Source organism: Xylocopa sonorina, chromosome 10, assembly GCF_050948175.1.
Source record: "Xylocopa sonorina isolate GNS202 chromosome 10, iyXylSono1_principal, whole genome shotgun sequence".
NCBI classification, from domain to species: domain Eukaryota; kingdom Metazoa; phylum Arthropoda; class Insecta; order Hymenoptera; family Apidae; genus Xylocopa; species Xylocopa sonorina.
In genome coordinates this window covers 10,958,998-10,976,751 of record NC_135202.1, presented here as the reverse complement: position 1 = coordinate 10,976,751, position 17,754 = coordinate 10,958,998, and the positions used below count along the sequence as shown (strand labels likewise).

At 56.2% G+C, this 17,754-nt stretch overlaps 1 long non-coding RNA gene across 1 annotated transcript in view; it reads left to right on the top strand.

Moving 5' to 3' along the window:
* The first annotated feature begins 1,502 nt into the window (after nucleotides 1-1,502).
* LOC143428517 (uncharacterized) overlaps nucleotides 1,503-17,754 on the top strand; it is a 147,630-nt gene continuing 131,378 nt past the window's right edge. Inside the window, exon 1 of the long non-coding RNA XR_013102432.1 lies at nucleotides 1,503-1,515. This is a non-coding gene — a long non-coding RNA (uncharacterized LOC143428517). The remainder of the gene's footprint in view (nucleotides 1,516-17,754) is intronic.

Here is a 17,754-nt window from a genome sequence, read left to right as displayed (position 1 = left end):
GTTTTGACTTATAGCCGCGATGGTTGGCGTAACAGTTGATATTCCGCAGGATCGGACCAAGGGAAACCGCGCAGCCCCGGAGGAACTGGCTGGCTGTCTAGCGCTCCAATTTTCGTTTAAAAATAGCTCGGACTCCGGTACGTGAGCGCGTTCGACAGATGTGCCAGTTACGCAAAAAGAGCTCTTTACACTTTTTCCCGCGCTCCTCGCCTCCCCTGCTTACCCCGCCTCCCGGTGGCGGCGTAATTCTTCTTCGGTTTCGAGACCGTGTAATTTAGAGCCGTTTCGACGTCGCGTAATGGAAGACAGAGATAGGCCTGCAACACCCTTTTCCAGAGCGGAGGAGGGAGGGGCGAGCGAGACGAAGGGCCGCTACCAAATTAGAGCCGAGGAGTTATAGCTGGTAAAGAGCGAGACGGGCCGACGCGCAACGAGAGCTAATCGCCCAACGAGCCGCGGTGCCGACGACCCTTCGCCTAGTTGGGAGAGAGAAAAAAAATGACGCCATCGAGCCGTCGTTGCCGCCGCCGCGACTCGAAGGGTTTTGATACGCTCGAAGAGGATCGTCCGACTAACCAACGAACGAAACTGAAAGTTCTCGCGGCGAGAAAAATGGCTGGTGGCCAAGGAGGTGGACGGGTGTGGAGCGGCGAGGAGGAAGGGACAACGGGAGAGGGCGCCAGATGGATGATCCTCCGAAGACGGTTCGGAGGATGTTGCCTCGGTCGGGAGGACCGATGAAAGGGCTGGGCGAGAGAGGGACCAAACCGGACCGGACCGGACCCGACCCGACCGGGCCCCATCGGGCCGCTAGAAGACCGAGAGGGAAAGGGGGCAAAAAGGCAGAAGGGCAGGTTGGCCCAAAAAGTCGTGCAAGAGTCGAAGAACTCCGGGACGGACCAAGGACCGACGGCGGTTTTCTTGCCCCTCCCTAAACCACTCGTTGCCCGACGGCTCCGTCCTTTTTCTACTCCAGTTGGCCCTTTCGTTCTACCCCGGGACTAGGTAGAGAGTAGCAGCGAGGTCTCCTTCCCCGTTCGTTCGCCGCCTCTTCTTCGCCGCCGCCTGTCCCGCTCGTTCCTCCGGCGAACCAAGCGGAGGCTGACGGTCTCGGTTTGCCCCGAATGCCCGCACCTGCGTGCGACGAAGAGGACACGCCGTGATCCCGAAGCGAACCAGAGGGGGCAGCGAGAGGGGAGGACGGCACTGACCTAAAGCAACATGGTCGGCAAAGCCAGATCCCAAAGCGACCGGGAGAGGAAGAATGCGTCGGATCGAAAAGAGAGCAGAGCGAGTGGGAGAGCGCGCTGGACGAAAATTAATGGCGTCGAACGCGGAGGATTTTTCGTTCGCTGCGAACGACGTGGCGATCGACGTTACGCGGAAGAAGAGGTTGGGTCAGCCTCGAGAACCGGAGGATCGTAACGTGGCTCCTCTTTCTTTTAACGACATCCTTGGCACGCATCCCTGGAACGGCTTGGAACGGGGGGGACGGGAGGAAAGGAGAAAAGAAACGTGTCAAGGAAACACGTAGGAAAGTAAGGGGGTTGAAGTTTGTTTCGAAGGTGAGACCGGTCCCAGCTGGGAACGGAAGAGGCGACGGCGGGAACGGCATTGTTCCGGCGTGGCAGATGGCGCCACCTGCGCAGGAACGGCACGCAAAGGGCCGCAGAAGCGGCGCATCGCCGGTGCAAATAGAATTTCAAGAGTTGCACATTAAACGCTTTATGTCGCTGGCGCGCAACCTTTTACGACCTCGCGGACCCGTCTCTGTGGTAATACGGCGAGGACCTTTTGAACGGCGTTGCAAAGTAACGCGCCGGTTCTATACCCGGCGAAACTTCAGCCCCCGGATAAATAAAGAATGTTTACGGATTTTTTTTTACGCCCGCCGGAGAGGAGGAGCGGTCGGGCTTAATAAAAACCGCGTCCCCCCCTCCCCCGTGTGACGACGGGACGCGGCGCGCGGCCTGTCGGTTCTTCGATTCAAGGGTTCGTCGATGGGCTCGCGGGAACCACCCTGCGCTGCGCGCATGCAAATTTCCACCCTTTGCGGAAACGCGAGTAACCCGGCTCGCTTGTTTATTACGGGATAATCGCGCGAGCGTAAGAAAAGCGGACCTCGCGAATACGGTGAACCGCGGCGAGGAAAAGGCGGGAATAGTCGTTGAAGGGGTTCGCAGGGGTTGAAATCCTGACGAACAATCCTTATGACCCACATCCGTGTGCGATCGTTGGCTCAGGTGTGTCGCGATACGTTTTCAAACGTCGTTGGTTTATCCCTTGGTTAACCCTCGCTGCAGACGAAGTCAATTAGGGAACCCAGAGAGAGTTCCTCTGTTTCTTTTCTTTTTTTTTCTAGTTTCGTTGGTTCGCGATAACGTTGGACTGTACATTAGTACCGGGCACTTGAAATATGCGAGGATATTTATTACCGGTCTGTACGAATGTCGAAAAATGACGGGCTGGTTGGTTCTCTGATAATTACCACCCGATAACGTACGCGGCGCGTCAGGTGGTTGCGGTCGATCCTATCGCGTAGCGCGATTAACTTGGCCAGCGTGTGCAGCTTCGACGAGTTTTCGAAAGTGCAGCTCCCCCTCGTCCTTGGTAAGATCGTGCTCGAAGGGAAATACCAGAAGGTCTCCCCTCTCGCCCCTCGGTGAAAATGTGGAACCGTCGAATTCGAGTCCCCACCCCGGTTCGGGAGACCTGGTGGATCGACCTGGCGTCCCGACACTCGTAACGATTACTGGTTACGTTTTGCGGCGCGAGCAGGGTCCAGTTTTGCGCTGAATCGCTCGGAAATAAAGCAAGACGAGAGGTCTACGCGTGGTGAAGAAACTCAATATCTCGCGTGCACACCGCGTCGCGTCTACCGATCTACATTCAGCCGGACGACGACGACGGCGGCGTCCAGAAAGAGCGGAGCGGTGCAACGGCGAGCGACGGACCGAAAGAAGAAGCGTCGCCCAAGGGAAGAGAAGAGAATAAGAGAACGAGAGAGCGAGAGAGAATCGGCGCTGTGTGTACGCGAACGACGAACTACTTTTTGTCGATCTTCTCTTCTGCGTACGTCTTGACTCGTCGGGCCATCCTTCGTGAGCAACCTCCTCTCTCTCCCTCTCTCTCTCCTCCTCGATCCTCTTTTCGCGTCTGCTCTTCCTCGAGTCGTTGCACTTCTCCAGCTGGCGGAGCCTCTGCACCCGATCCTGCCTTGACCGCCCGCCCGCCCGCCCGGCTTTGGTCGCCACTCTTCTATTTCTCTAGATTTCAAAGCGCTCAAACAGGTTTCAAAATCCCGCCCGCGGAAAAATCGCGTCCCCCTCCGTGCCTCTCTGGCTTCCCCTTCGCTCGCTGCCCTCTTCTTCGTCCGTAGAGCCGCGCGGTGCCTGCTGCACGGTGCGATCTCGACCGCTGGCACGCCGAACGAGCCCCGTAAATCCTCGATTCGCCGCGTGGCGTCGACCAACTTTTCGTCGCAGACATTCTCGGCCCCTCGGACGAGATAGCCCCTCGCTCTCCTCACCCTCTCGCCTAGCTCACCAGCACCGACAAACACCTTCTTCAGAGCCTGCTCCCGCCGCTGTCCATCGAACCATCAGCGCCTTCCGCATTGTTCGCTGGGAACGACAGCGCGGACGAGTACCACGGCCGCTGCTACCGCTGTCCTGGGAACTCGCCGGACGGTCGCTCGGTTTTCCAGTCAAAAATCGCGGGGAAGAAGGTGAACGCGCGATGGAACGCGCGGGGACACTCGGTGGGGAGAGAGAGCAGCGCCAATTTAAGCCACATGCATCGTTCTGGCTTCGTATTTAGGTGGATAATCGGCTTACCGAGACGGTCTGCCGGACAGCCCACTTTCCGCCTGCACCGTCTCCCGCATACCCGGTTTGCCTCCTATGCTCGCCGATTTCCAGTCGATACGAGAACGGTCACTTTTCACTCACGTTCGCTCCGTCCGCGTCTTTTGGATTATTTGGTTTCGTCGATTATGAAAAATCGAAAGGCGATCGGAAAGCGTGTGACGGTCGTTCGATTCGGTTTCGAGGCACGATTCCATAAGGGTAGCGACGAAAATGCTGCACGAGGCATCGTTTCGAAGGGATGTAACGCGAACGCGACAATTAATTTCCCCGATAATGTAGGTCCGCGGTGGCCGGGCACGATCGATGCGATTTACTCGCTTCTATTTACTCGCCGTCTATTTGTTGGCGATACTATTACCATTATTATTAAACAATTAAGCGGCTTATACGAACCATGTAACGGCAAACAAGTTACGCGATCTGCTAAACTATCGCGCTCGCATTAGAATTTATTAGTATCGGCTGTGCGCGCTCTCGTAGAAATTCCGGAAATACATGCGTTCGTATCTTCGTGAAATATCCGCGTCTGGATATTTTTCTTATCGCAGCGATCCTGGATACCCTTCGTCTCGATTCGAGATGCGGTCGAGCACCGAAAAATCGGTCTCTCGGTGGGCGACTCGATACACGGGCGAAGTGCATCGTCGAGTTGGTATAAAAAGTTTCGAGAGAAGCGTGTCCTCCGGCGACGATCGTGCGGAGGACAATCGTACTCGAGAGAGGAACGATCGGCGAGAGGGCTCGAGAGTATCGAGGACGATTCTCGAATGCAAATATCGGCGGGCATTTTTATGCGCCTCCTCGCCGTCCCGCTGCCGCGCAGTTAAGCTTTTGAGCTCGAGCGTTGACTTGCAGATCGCGGGCCGAATTTGAAATTTTAAAGCGTCCGTCTTGCGCGCGCCACTTGCCGCGATTCTCTCAGCGGTCGAAAATTGGCCCTTGGCCTGCGCGCACACCCGCCTACGGGATCCTGGCTAGGCCACCTCGAGGGACTCCTCGTCTCTGTCCTCGCGATTCGAATACAAAGTCCGATTAATTTCGCGGGGGGTCGTCGAGCACCATCGAAGACGAGTCGAGAGGGCCACCCCGCTGATTCCATCCAGCTGGATGCGATCCTGGATGGGGATCGAAAGGGTAAGATGGAGGCTGGGCAGGGGCGACGAGCATCGCGAAATTATTTCGCCTCCGCGAGGCGGAGATCGGCCGATCGTTCCAATTAGCGCGAGAATATTTGCGCTAAAATTACGGCCGTTCGAGGCCGGGGCGAAACCTCGCCCAACCGATGGGTAATCGATACAAAAGTCCACAAGGGTTGGGCCGCCTTAGTGGCCCCGCGCTCTATCGCTCTCTTTCCCTCTGCCCCCGTTGTACGCGCGCGGCACAACCGAACCGCCGCCTCGTTTACTCTTTCCGCGGATTGAAAGAGAAAAGAGGAAAGGGGGGAAAAAAAAAGAAGAAGACGAAGACAGAGAAGAAAAAAATGCGACGGAGAACGAATCGTCGGGTCGCCTGATTCTTTCCACTCGACGTGGCATCGTAGAAAATTTAACCCTTTATCGCGTCACGCGTCGTTTACTCCGTATCGGACGGCATCGGATTCTTTGCGCTTCGCCTCAAAGAGAGCACGCTTCGAAGCTGATTTTAAATATCGACGCGTTGCACCTTTTTTCTCTTGCGATGTCGCGGTAACGAGGGTTCGCTCTTCTTTTTCTCTCTCTCTCTCTCTCTTTCCTTTCCTTTCCTTTCCTACTGCAATCGAGGTACCGATTCGGGGTGGGTAAACAGTCGGGAGCGTAGTCGGGCTGACGCGCCATCGTGCTCATTAATAATATTTTTACGCATATTACTACGTGCTTCCGGCCAAGAGACCTCTCCTCTGTCAGTCTGCAATTGGGCGCACGAGCGGCAATACGTTCCCGGTGACGTGCGTGCGTGGACTCGTGCTTTCCGGTCGTATACCGGGTGCTCCGTTTTCAACCGGACCGTATCTAGCCACGCATACAGCTATCCAAAAGACGAGTCGCATTCGATTAAGAGAAGAGCGCTGAACGTCCCGGAACGGACGTTGATTCGAGCAAATCCAGCCCAATGAACGTGATACCAAAGAGTGAGAGAGGAAGAGGGAAAGAAAACGAAGGATGGTGGGGACGCTTTTCATGCTCGATGTTAAATTCGAAGGGCTTGAGACAAACTCGACGACAAGATCGAATATAGCATTCGAGGGTAAACGTCCCGAAACAGTGTCCGTTTTACGAAATGAAACGAGTCCGCGTTGTTTTCGGCGTGGTTACGCGAAGAAACGGAGCGCTCGCGCGGTCGGAAGAGCTGCGAGAAGGAACAGAGGGAAGAAGAGGGAAAGGAATGGCCGAGGCCGTGGAGAGGAAGGGAACCGTCGATCCCAGGGAATGGAAGAGCGGCGAAATAAAGGCATCCTTTTAATGGGCAATACTAATCAATGAAATACGAAGCCACGGGGAGTAGTAGGAAATATGCGTGCGGAGAGAAGGAGAGAAGTAAAGGGAGAAGAGATGCGAAAAAGAGTAAGAGAAAGGGGGAGAGAGAGAGAGAGAGAGAGAGGCGGTCGAACGTGGTCGTGCAAACAAAGGGGGTATGCGGTCGCTCTCTTTCCTCCTCTCTCACTCTCTCTTTCTCCGTTCCTCTCGGTACTCCACTCTCTTCGTTGTTCCCGCGGCGGAACCCTCGCCCCTCCTCGTCCCTCCCTTTATACCCCGTTCGGTGTTTCCCTCTTTTTCCCTTTCCGCGTGTACACAAGTACGTGTGCGTTGCACGCGTGTAGCCGCGTCTTCGTCCGCCGGTGGGTACGCGACGCAGAGGGCAGGATATTTTTCAGGATGGGATATTTAACGCGTTGGCCAGGTCAGTAACCCCGGGGAGACACGGGGCCCCGCGATTGGCCGGCCTGCTCGGCGTTCTGCCACGAATTCCCGGCCCCTCATTGGCCGAGCCGGGCCCTGGACCTACACCAACACCCTGCGTGCCACGCACGTCCTACGTACCGAACCGGAGAGTAATACCTACGTCCGTTCCTCGTTTCTACAGTACATACGTTCTCCTCCACGTTCCTACGTTCGCGCCTATGCACGCACGCTGCACACGCACCAACCGCTCACGCACGCATGCACGCACGCACGCTCCGCGACTTATGCTTGCTCGCGTCTCCTCGCCTCTCCGGAGGAGCGCGCGTCCGGCTTCCACGTACTCCGATCCCGCGACCTACCCATCTCGTTCGCAACTTGGCCCACCGTGGGACGACTGACTCGCCGCGCGAGCATCGTTCGATCGCGAAACGCGTCCAACGCGATTGCTCTTCGATCTCGAGGAGACGGAGGAGAAAGGCGGTGGGGGATAGGGGATCGGTAATTTTAAACAGGCGAGCTCGATCGTTCCGCGATGTTCGAACGAATATATATCTCGTCCGCACCCGTATCTGGAATTACATCGCCGCTGTTCGGATAGCGGCCCCCGTTATGGATCCGTGCGTAATTCACGTGCCGCCGCATTACCGAAATTACAACGGATGATAATATTACGATGCATTTCAATCGCGAAATCCCCGCCCTCTCCCCGACACTTTTGCAAGTGAAATCCCGCCAATATTAAATTCGCATCGGGCCTGCGGCCGTCTGTGTTTGCGCATTGTCGTGCCCGTATTAAATTGCAAGGATCCGCGATTCGACCGGCGCCATTGTCGGACGGCCAGGAGCCGGTTACACGGCTGGCTGTCTTCGCGACGGCCAAGGTGAAATTAACTTACGACTCTCGCTTTCGCTACGCGACGACCAAAAGTCCACCTGTTCCCCCTCGCGAAGACCATCTCGAACCGGCCGATTTCCGTCCCCAGCAACCCGTTGTCGTCGCGTTCGTTCGTACATCGCGAAACGAAAAAACCCTCGGCTAGGCCCAGCCATCCATCGGTCTATCCGTGTCGCGAGTCGAGCGATAAAAATGAGAGATCTTGCGCCGTCGAACGTTCAGGCGTACAATTATGTCGTATCGATTCGAGCGTAACCAGATAGACGCCCTGTTGCACGGGACTGTACCCGCTTCCAGCGATGCTTTCATGAATAATTGAGCGCGCGACATATAGCTTCGACACTGGGATCGGTTAATATTTATTACATCTTCTTGGCTCCCTTTTTCTCGCCGATCGATCGCCGATTCGGTACAGCCTCGTGGTCTCCGGGTATATCTGTACACGCAGGCTACTTACTCGCCTCTACGTAAGCAGATACAGACGAGAGCGACGTTGACGGGTCAGACGGAGCCGCGGGTTCGTCCGCTGCCTCGATCGTGATCCTCGATGCCCGGTGACGTTTCATCGCGGACGATAAGGTCGAGGAACGGCGGACGGCCGTTCAACGAAACCCGTATCGCCGGTTGTAGGGTTAAAGGAAGGCCAGGCTGTATGGTTAAGGGCCGTTAACGTCGGCGTAACGGGCTGGGAGCGATAGAGACGGAAGAAGGGAGGTTTCTCTCGGGTGCGTCTCTATCCGTGTACGCGCGAACCCGCCGCGAAGGCATCGGGACATCGAGAGAGGGAACAAGATAACCGCGTTTGGATGTAGGCTACCAGAGTCACGACCTTCTTCCTCTTCCTCGCGCGATCGCCTCTTCTTCTCCTCTTCCATCGCCTCTTTCTCCATCGAGCGGTGCTCCTGCCGCTGCTGCAGCTGCTTCTCCCGCCTTGGCTCTCGTCCCTCTTCCTTTTCCTTCTTTTCCCCGCGGAACGGCTCGCCCTTCCAACAACTTCCTCGACGGCTCGCCGGAAGTGTGACCCGCGCGCCGATCGATTCGCGGACGACGATCTCTTTATGGACCCGTCCGAACGACCGGCCGCGTCCGTTTGCCGAACCGCGCGCGCGGCTAATTATTCGGAACCTCGCGCGTTTTACGAGCCTGACGCGTCCCTTGACAACTGGCAGCGTGGCCCAAGATTTATGACCACTCAGGATCTCCTCTGTCGACTGTTAGGGTTAGAGCGATGTTACCGCGCGCGGTAATACGTGACAGCAACGAACCGTTTTGACCTGTGCCTTATTTATGACACTCTTTCTCGAAGGACTCGAGAGCAGGAAGGAGGCGAACGTCGCTTCGAGCGTGTACTCGCGACGCGTTCGGTTTGTCGCGATTAGCACGCGTTTCGATCGGTATTCCATGCGAACAGGCGTCGTAAAACCGTGCGAAGCACGCGTGGAATGTGCCAAAAGTCCGCGAACCGGTATCCTCGGTCGTTACACTTGCCGCGTACCCTTCAAGCCGATCGACGACGTTATCGCCCGTTAACGGGGAATAAACTTTCTCGCGCGCGATTCGAGCGGATCTTAATTTCCATGGCTCGCACCTTTATCCAGCAGCTAACTCGGCTGCAACCTGATTTCCCCCACCGCATCGCTGGAGAACGCGATCCCACTCCCTTTCGAGAGGACTTGACAGCTTCATAGACCAAGTCCAAGTGCAGCGATCGTTGCACGCCACCGGCTAGGCTCATCCCTCGAATTCGTTCGCGGTCTAATCGATCGTTCGCGATCATGGCGTCCCAATAGAGAGATCCAGACAAGTTTTTAATTTATTTCAATACTCCTGACGTCGCAGAAATCTTCCTCGCGTCTCTGGCTTGTCACGTCTTCGTACTCGCGCTTACGATCTCTCGCTGAAACTGAATCGAGAGACGATCCACGCGGAATCGTGGCTGTCGCCAGGCAATTTCGTTCGCGTTAGCTCGCGAGACGAAAGACGGGTACGACTTTTGTCGCAAAAGAGCGGGGCGGTCTATCCTTTTTCGCGCTCTCTGTGGCCGCGCGCTGGTTCAAACCCGGCCTTTTGAGGGTCGGGACGCGCTCGCACCGCTATCTACACCAGCTGTTCACGCTTTTCGTCCAGCGCGGCAAGCCGTGCGCGGCTCTCTCCGGCCTGGGCTCTCCTCTAAAGTGCCACTCCGGCCCGAAATTCAGTTTATTCGAGTACCGCCGCTTTAAGCTCGTCAGCTGTAATTACGCGTGAATCCGCCTCAAAGGGTCCTCCTACGGTTGCTTCCCGTGTCCGCGGAGAATGAACTGGCCGCAATTACACAGGATCGAAGTTGACCTATCGATGAGGCTAATCCGCGCCCGGCTCGTAAAGAAGTACCCGCGGAATTTTAACAATCCTCTTGGGGGGACCTTCAAAGGCTGAACCTCCGCCTCGCGAGAAGAACAGCTCGCTAATGAACGGCTCGAATTTCTTTCTCGCTCGTCTCCTTTTTTTTCCCAGCCGTTCCCCGCTCAGGAAATTTGTTCGATAATTAATCGCAACGGGAAGTGGTAATCGTTCGCTGGCAGCGAGAGAGAGAGAGAGAGAGAGAGAGGCCATTAAAACGCGTGAATTCGTCGCGCGTGCCTTTCACGTTCCCACAGAATTTTCAAGTCGATCAGATATTTCGACCACAAATTCTCTCGATGTCAAACGCGCGCCGCGAACCTCTCGAGTAATCCAGGCGGCGTCAATTAAACCGATCGCGTCGCGAAAGAAACCGCGCGCACCCCTTCGCGTCAGGGTTGGACTCGGTGGGTGGCGGCCGTCGGATTCTCCACCGGGAGCCTCCTCGAGATGCGAGAGATATACGAGCCGTCCGTGGCGTTTATCGTGACCTAAAATCCTCGTCCCAAATATCCAGAGCCTCGTGTCTCGATCTTGGCTTTAGTCTAAGCGCGACGCCGCCGCGGAGGGTTGGGCGGGCGGCGTCGACGAAGCAGGGCGGCGGTTCGCGCTCTGTATGGCCACGTACGGCCTGAATTCTTTCTCGTTGACGGTGGCGCGAGTGCGCGCATTCTCCCGTCTCGAGAGGTCCTAGACTCGGAGCCGGCGATAGCTAGGGAAGAAGAAGAAGGTAGCTCGCCGGCTTGTTATCGCACCTTCCCCTCCCCTGATCGAGGGGGAGGATTAAGCGGCAAAGGGAGAGGACGAAGGCAACGCTCGAGACGCGGAGGCCCGTTACGATACGCCTCGGTAATGAGACAATAATAGATCGTTTGACCGAGCGTGCACGTTGATATACGCTAGTAGCTCTCGACGAGGATTTCGAGGAGTCGATCTTGGCCGCATACCGTCGAACCCACTAGAGAACGGAAACGGGCGTCCCAGCCAGAGACGTCGAAATCGTGGCGAACGCGTAATCGCATTCTACCGATCGGGACTCTCTCGGTTCGTGACCGGAATCGTTAAAAACTCTACGATTATCGCGGGGAATCCTAATCGCGGGTAATCAGCATATTCGACGTTAGTTAATGACCGTGCGACCCGTAAAATTAAACGGGCCGGAACGGAACGAGATCGAACGGCGGGGGAACAAAGTTCCCCGCGATTCGAGGCGACTCGTTTAACGACGATTTAAAACTTTGTAATTCGCGGCAGTTTTTCTCGGCTGATCGATCATCGAGAGCCATCCTGGGATTAAGGTTATCGCTGGCTCGCTGCTAATTCGCTGATAGCCGAAGGTGGTTTTCGAGCGCTCGTGTCCGCCTCTTTTTCAGCTCGCGGAAGCCATCGAGGAGGGTCTCTTCTCGCGACGGAAAATCGTTGTCGACGGACTCGAGTGCACGCGGGGAACGTCGAGCACCGGACACGGTGCGTCGCGCGTTCGCGTTAGAACGCGGACCAAGGCGAGGCTGAGCGTTCTGAAAACTCGCGTACACTCGATGGAACGAATCGTATAGACCGCTCGTAACTCGAAGCCTCGAGTAGCCGGCACTAATTGACGCAGCGTCGGTCGGTCAGCACCCTATGCTTGGTCCTGTGATTCTGGTTTCGCTGATCGCTCCTGGCTGCTTGAAACAATCCTCGTCGCACGTTCTATATAAAAATACGCCTCTCGTTGACACTTGGCGTGCATAAATAACCGCATTATCTGACTCAACTATCTTCGCAGGGGTGAAGTTTCGAAACTTCAACCCCGTCAACCTAAATAGCCCTTCGATTAGAACCGTTGTACGCAAAGATCCGCGCGTTCCCGAAGAGGAACCGTTGCGCGGCGGGTTAAGGCCAATTTGGCCAGAGGCTCGAATGGACCAGCGGCTGTGAGAGTCTTCGGAAGCCCCGTTTCCGTGTCGTCTCCAACAATTCCCATGGCCGCTTGATCCGAAAACAATCGCGAAGCGAAACGGGGACGAAGGAAATCTCGGTAAGGGCGCGGACCAGGGTGGGAAACGGGAACGAGAGAGCAGCGGGAGCAAGACGGAGAAGCGTGTCGCGCACCGATGGGGAGAGAGGGTTCCAACCGAGGCTACGGTCTGGTTTTACGACTCGAAATCCGAAGCTCGTTTCAGATCCTTTCTTTCCCTTCCCTCTCGTTGTGCTCTCTCTCTGCTCCCTTTCTCCCGGTGCCGTACGAAACCGTGGCCACGAGAGGCACGCACAACAGCCCGAGCACAATAACTCGACGCGATTTTTGCGATGTCGGGCCAAGCGTACGCGAGTCGAAACAAACGATACCCTGAGCGCGACGCCATTGAAGTGCGGGACCAGCCGAACTTTTGGCTGTGGACCACGCTGGTGAAACGATTCCAAGTTGGTCGTCGACGTGCAGGACGAGATCCACGCGTTTCTGTCGGAACGACGAGCGTCAGTGAATTAAGTGCGACCAGTCGGACACGAAGAGCTATGACTTTAAGGCTACGTCGATCCGTTTCGAGTTCGTTTCTCGATCGATCGGCTGGCTGTCCTTTCCAGTGTGACGAAATGCTCGACGCATTACCGCGGACGCACGTTCCCGGTTTAAAAAGCGGCTTCTAATATTACGGGCAGGTTGGCTGGCAGTCCGGGCGTGGAAAAAATCCGAGGATAAAGGGTCAATTTATCGGCGATCGGGGACGCAGCCGCTCTAAAAGGAGGATCCTTTTTTGACGCAACGATGAAAAAGAACCAATAACGTTCTTAGATGACAGGCAGGGCAAGGAGGCGAGGCGAGGCGAGGGGCGTGTTCCGTGTTCGCCTCCGGGAGCCTCGGCTCCCGTTTATTATTAGCTGTTTTATTTATTAGAACGGAAGGAAATGGGTTTAATTTCATGTAAACTAATAAAAATACTTGGCGTTGCGCGAGAAAAAGTTACGGCAAGACCGATATATTCACGCAAAAGGCCTCTCGTGTCACGGAGCAGACCGGTTGCGGTCTAATCCTGAAGCGTGTTCTGCGTTACGCCTTTATAAACGGAAGCAAATTACCGTTCCGACGACAAAAAAGAAAAAAAAAAAAAAAAAAGGAAAGAAGGAAGCGCCGCCAGCGCTGGCATCGCGCAAAACGTCCACGGCGATTGGACAAAAACCATCGAACCGGTACAGGTTTTTTCCCTCTGCTCGTCCGCGAAATTCGCCCCCCCTGAAAAACCCAACTATTTTTCCGTGAGTCACTTGGCGCGGCGGGCAGAAAAAACCGCGCGATCGCCTCCGCGTATAATCGTCCAAGGCGAATCCTCGTTGTTGCTCGTGCGAGACGAGAGTACGTAGAGAGATAGATGGAGGGAAAGAGAGAGAGAGAGAAAGAGTCGTTGCGCGAGAGAGTGCATTACGATCCCGAGCGAGTCGCCGCGCGACGAGTCAGGCTCGAGCGGCGTTTACGAGCTATAACCGAGCAACGAGTTCTTATCGTCGCGAGATTACGTAATACGCGCTCGTCACGCGTACACGCGCATGTTTATTGATAATCGCGCGCGCGCTCACAGTTACTCCATTTCGAATCGGCGCCAACGAGCCGACCGGTCGAAGGGAGATCCCTCCGACAGAGCGAAATGCTCTCGAAAAAAGTACCAGCGCTGCATGCATCCTGTCGACGAGCGAAGAGGACGAGCAATTTTTAACCCTGTCCATCGAGTATTCCATCTTTTCATCCGCTCGATCCTGCCACGGTCTCGATCGTCGCGATCACAGAATCGAAGAAGCAAAAAAAAAAAAAAGATCCCTCAGACCCTGCTCGTCTGGCGAACGACGGGTCGCGTTCGCTGGCGCGGTTGTCCCGTTGTCGTCGAGACGCGCACGCACTTACGCCCGACGGCATACGGAATCGATCCTGAGAATCGAACTTCCGCCGGTGAGTTCTTCCGGCACGATGCCTATTCGAGGGTAGTCGGCCGAGTCGACGGGAGACACACTGACTTCGTAATTCCTATTCGCCGTTTCCCGCCGGTTTTCCACGCTCACGTGCCCCCGCGCGACGATGATTACAGGACGCGGAGGAGCGGCGCAAACTTTCCATGGATGTCTCGTCGATGGGATCGGAAGTCGCGGAGACCCCGCCTTTGAATCGTCGCGCGGCTCGCAGAGCGGACCGTAGCAGACGTACGCCGCCGCGTCTCCATCGGCTCGCGAGATCGCTCGATCGCACCGTTGCTTTTTTAAAGAAGCGAAAGAAAAAAAAAAAAAAGAAAAAAACAAAAGAAAGAAACGGGCAAGGATACGGATCGTCGAGATTGCCTGCCGGTCTTTGTCTCTTGGATCAATTTCTCAACTGGTTCCCGTTCGCGAGATAATTGTCCTCGAGCCCGTCCTCATCCGGCAACGAATCACGCATCGCCACGTTTCTGGTCGTAGCATCGAGAGATCCGCGCGATCGTTACACCCGGGCACCGATTTCTTGGCTGGACCGGTGTTTCTTGGAAAATCATTCGGCCGTCCGGCGATCAGCCGGTTTCGCGGTTATCGTTGATCGCGAGGCGAGCCGCTCGAGTGGGGATGGGATCGAGCCGGAGGAAGAAGATCGAGAGGAAGAGGAAAGGCGCGAACCGCCGACGGAAGAGGATGAAGAGGACCGGAGAGAATCGGACAGGACCTGAACGCGAGCGAGTCGACGAGGACGGGATGAGTGGAGGAAGAAAAGAGGTGGTGGAGGAGGAAGAGGAGTAGTAGCAGTAGGAGAAGTAGGAGAGGGCAGATCTTCCCGCGGGTTCGGTCCGTGGCTTCCTTCATCCTTCGTGCCCGAGCTTCGGCTGTTTTCATGGCCGTCATTTAGTAGGTTCGTTCACCCCTGGGCGCAGGGCCGCGCGAGAGGACCGGCGAGGCCGAGGGAGGGAGAAATCGGCGGCGGGAAGAAGAGGAAGAGGCGGAGGAGGTGGTGGAGGCGGCGGCGTAGAGAAAGACGGAGGGAAGGAAGGTGAAGGAGAAAGAGAAGGAGTAGGAGGTGGAGGAGTACGGGGAAAAGGGACCAGACAGCACGTACGGCTCGGCTCGGCGTGCAAGCAACGACTGCGGCGGCGAGGGCGAGGGCGAGGGGATCCCGCGAAGAACCCTGAGTCTCCGCGGAAGCGAGATAGACCGACGAGACGTCGAAGAGGGACGAACGAAGGTAGAGAGCTCGCGTTGGTGCGACGCGGATGGTAAGCCGCGCTGAAGGGGGACGAGCGGAACGCGCGAAGGGTCGAGAAGGTGGATGAGGAGAGAGAGAAAGGTGGTGGCGATGGGCGATAGCGACGGTGGTGGTGGTGGTGGTGGTGGTGGTGGTGGCGGCGGCGATGGTGGTAGTAGCGGCGTGACGACGCCGGTAACGGTGGTGGAAGCAGGCGAGCGAGCGAGCGAGCGAGCCAAGCAGGCAGCCAGCCAGGGGCAGGCATGCAGGCGAGCAGGCAGCTCGGCTGCGTGACGAGGGCTGCGAGCGGAAAGAGAGGAGGGTAAAGAAGGGACCAAGGGAAAAAGAGTTCAGGCAGGTCTGGGATCGGACGAGGGTGAATGCGTGACGGTGTGTGTCGTAGGTACTCTTCAGCTCGGGGAGCGCTGTGCCTGCCTGCCTGCTTGCCTGCCTGCCTGCCTGCTTGCCTGCTTACCTTGCCTCGCCTTGTCTTTCCTTACCTTCCTTGTAAACCTGCCAGCCGGTCGAACGGCTGGACAGCAGGCCACCGCGCGTAGCTAAGCGTCTCTCTTTCTGCCCTCATCTTCTTCTCGCCCTTCCACCACCACCACCACCACCTTCGTCTTCCCCTTTTCGTCGCTCGTATTTGTCGCGTCCTCGATCTCCGTTCCCCTTGGACGATCGGCCGAACGGAGGCGGAGAGGAAGAGCACGCTCGCATACTCGGGGCTTCGAGGCCTAAATTTAGGCGTCCGCCGGAAGTACGCGTACAGGAGGAGGTTCCGTGCACCGGGCCCGATCGCAGTCCGTGATAAGGTGTATACGCGGGCATATTCTACTTGGTGGGGAAGCTCCCGTTTCTCCTTCTTTTTCCCTCGCGCGTTCATTCGCTCTACGCCTCTCTCTCTCTTCGTCTCTCTCACTCTCTCTCTCTCTCTCTCTCTACCGTTCGTCCCTCGGCACGGCTACGACTGTACAGTCCGCCGTGAATGGTAGCGCATGTTCTTTCAACTCTGCACACAGTCGTGACATTGAATTCCCTTACGCGGTGGGTAGACATTACGTAATTCTGGCAACTTTGCGCGTCGCTTTTCTCGTGACCGATCCACCGCTCCTGCGGGCGAATGCACGCCGTTTCGACGGTGCTCCTCCGCGTCCGACTGCCACCCTCCATCGAGCGACGCGATAGATCGAAACGGAGACGAGGACGGAACGATTTAACCGAGATTCGGTCTAGCCATCGGGGGATGGGGGAAGAGGCGGCCGGGAGTTGTACGAGCGGCGAGTTTAGCTACTTGTTGAAAGTTGGAGAAAACCCGACTGAGCCGCGCCGAAAGAGAGAAGCGAAAGCGAAAGTGCTTCGGAACTGGGACTCGATCGAATTTTCCTAACTAACGCTCGCTCGTTTCTTTGGTTCCGACTTTGCTTACGGATCCGATGTCGCGGATCCGTTACGCGAATCAATTTATCTCGATGACGCGTGTAAGCTTTGCAAAAAAAAAAAAAAAAACAGAAAAAAACATAATCGATCGCGCTCGCTCGTTTAAATCTGTCTTTCGGACTCGACACCAGCGAATTATTAAATCTCGCGATTTGTTGCCGACACCGACCACTGCTCGCATTATGCTAATAAGCGGCCTCGAATCTCCTCGAAGCTAACTCGACTCGAGCTTATTCCTCCTCTCCGGCTGGGTGGAGGAAGACAGAACTATCGAGCATTACAGAGACGTCGTTTCTGACGCAGCCACTGCTCTCGCTGCTCTTGCTCTTTCCGTTCGTTCGCCGGGCAGATTAGAGGCCAGTGGAGCGCCGCGATAATTCCTTTTTCTAATCCAAAACCTCCCCGCGATTCGCATTAGCCTGCGAATGGACGGTTATAAATATAGAATTTGCCGTGGTTCACGGCGAGCTCGAGTCGGGTATCCCTTTATAACGCGCCGCGCGGAATCGAAACGCGTTATCATCCCGGTCGAATGTCGTTCCGCGAGCGTACGCGCGCGAACAAGATGGGAGGCGCGCACTCGGGCGAAAGGTGCACACGCGCGTCTTAGAAGGGCGGCACGGCTCCCTGGCGTTATCGGACGTAAAACTGGATAGAGACGCAGCATTTCTCGTGGCAGCTGCCACTCGAGCGCGCCACCTCATCCCGTTTATGGAAAAACGCACGGTTACGGATACGTAGCCAGAAAACCGCCACCCGTGGGATGCCAGAATGAAACGTCTTCGACATTCAATTATCCGGCTCTTCTCTCGAGTGCGCGCGCTAAGCGTTACGAACGCGGCGCCGCTCCGCGTTTCAACCCCTTTCGCTCGTAATTTCCCCCCCTCTCTCTCTCTCTTTTGGTGCCTCAATCTTTCTACGCGGATATTCCGACGACACTCGTTCGAAGGGCCTCAACAATGCCTCGCGTTCAAAATACCAGCCCAAGGTGCATCAAGAGGCAATTCTTCGAGTCGACGATACATTCTCTTTTCTGGTTCTCGCGTTACGTACTCCAGGTCGAAAGTTTCCTCTCGATCGTTCGAACCGCTGAGAAATTGGTCAGCGTCACCGGTA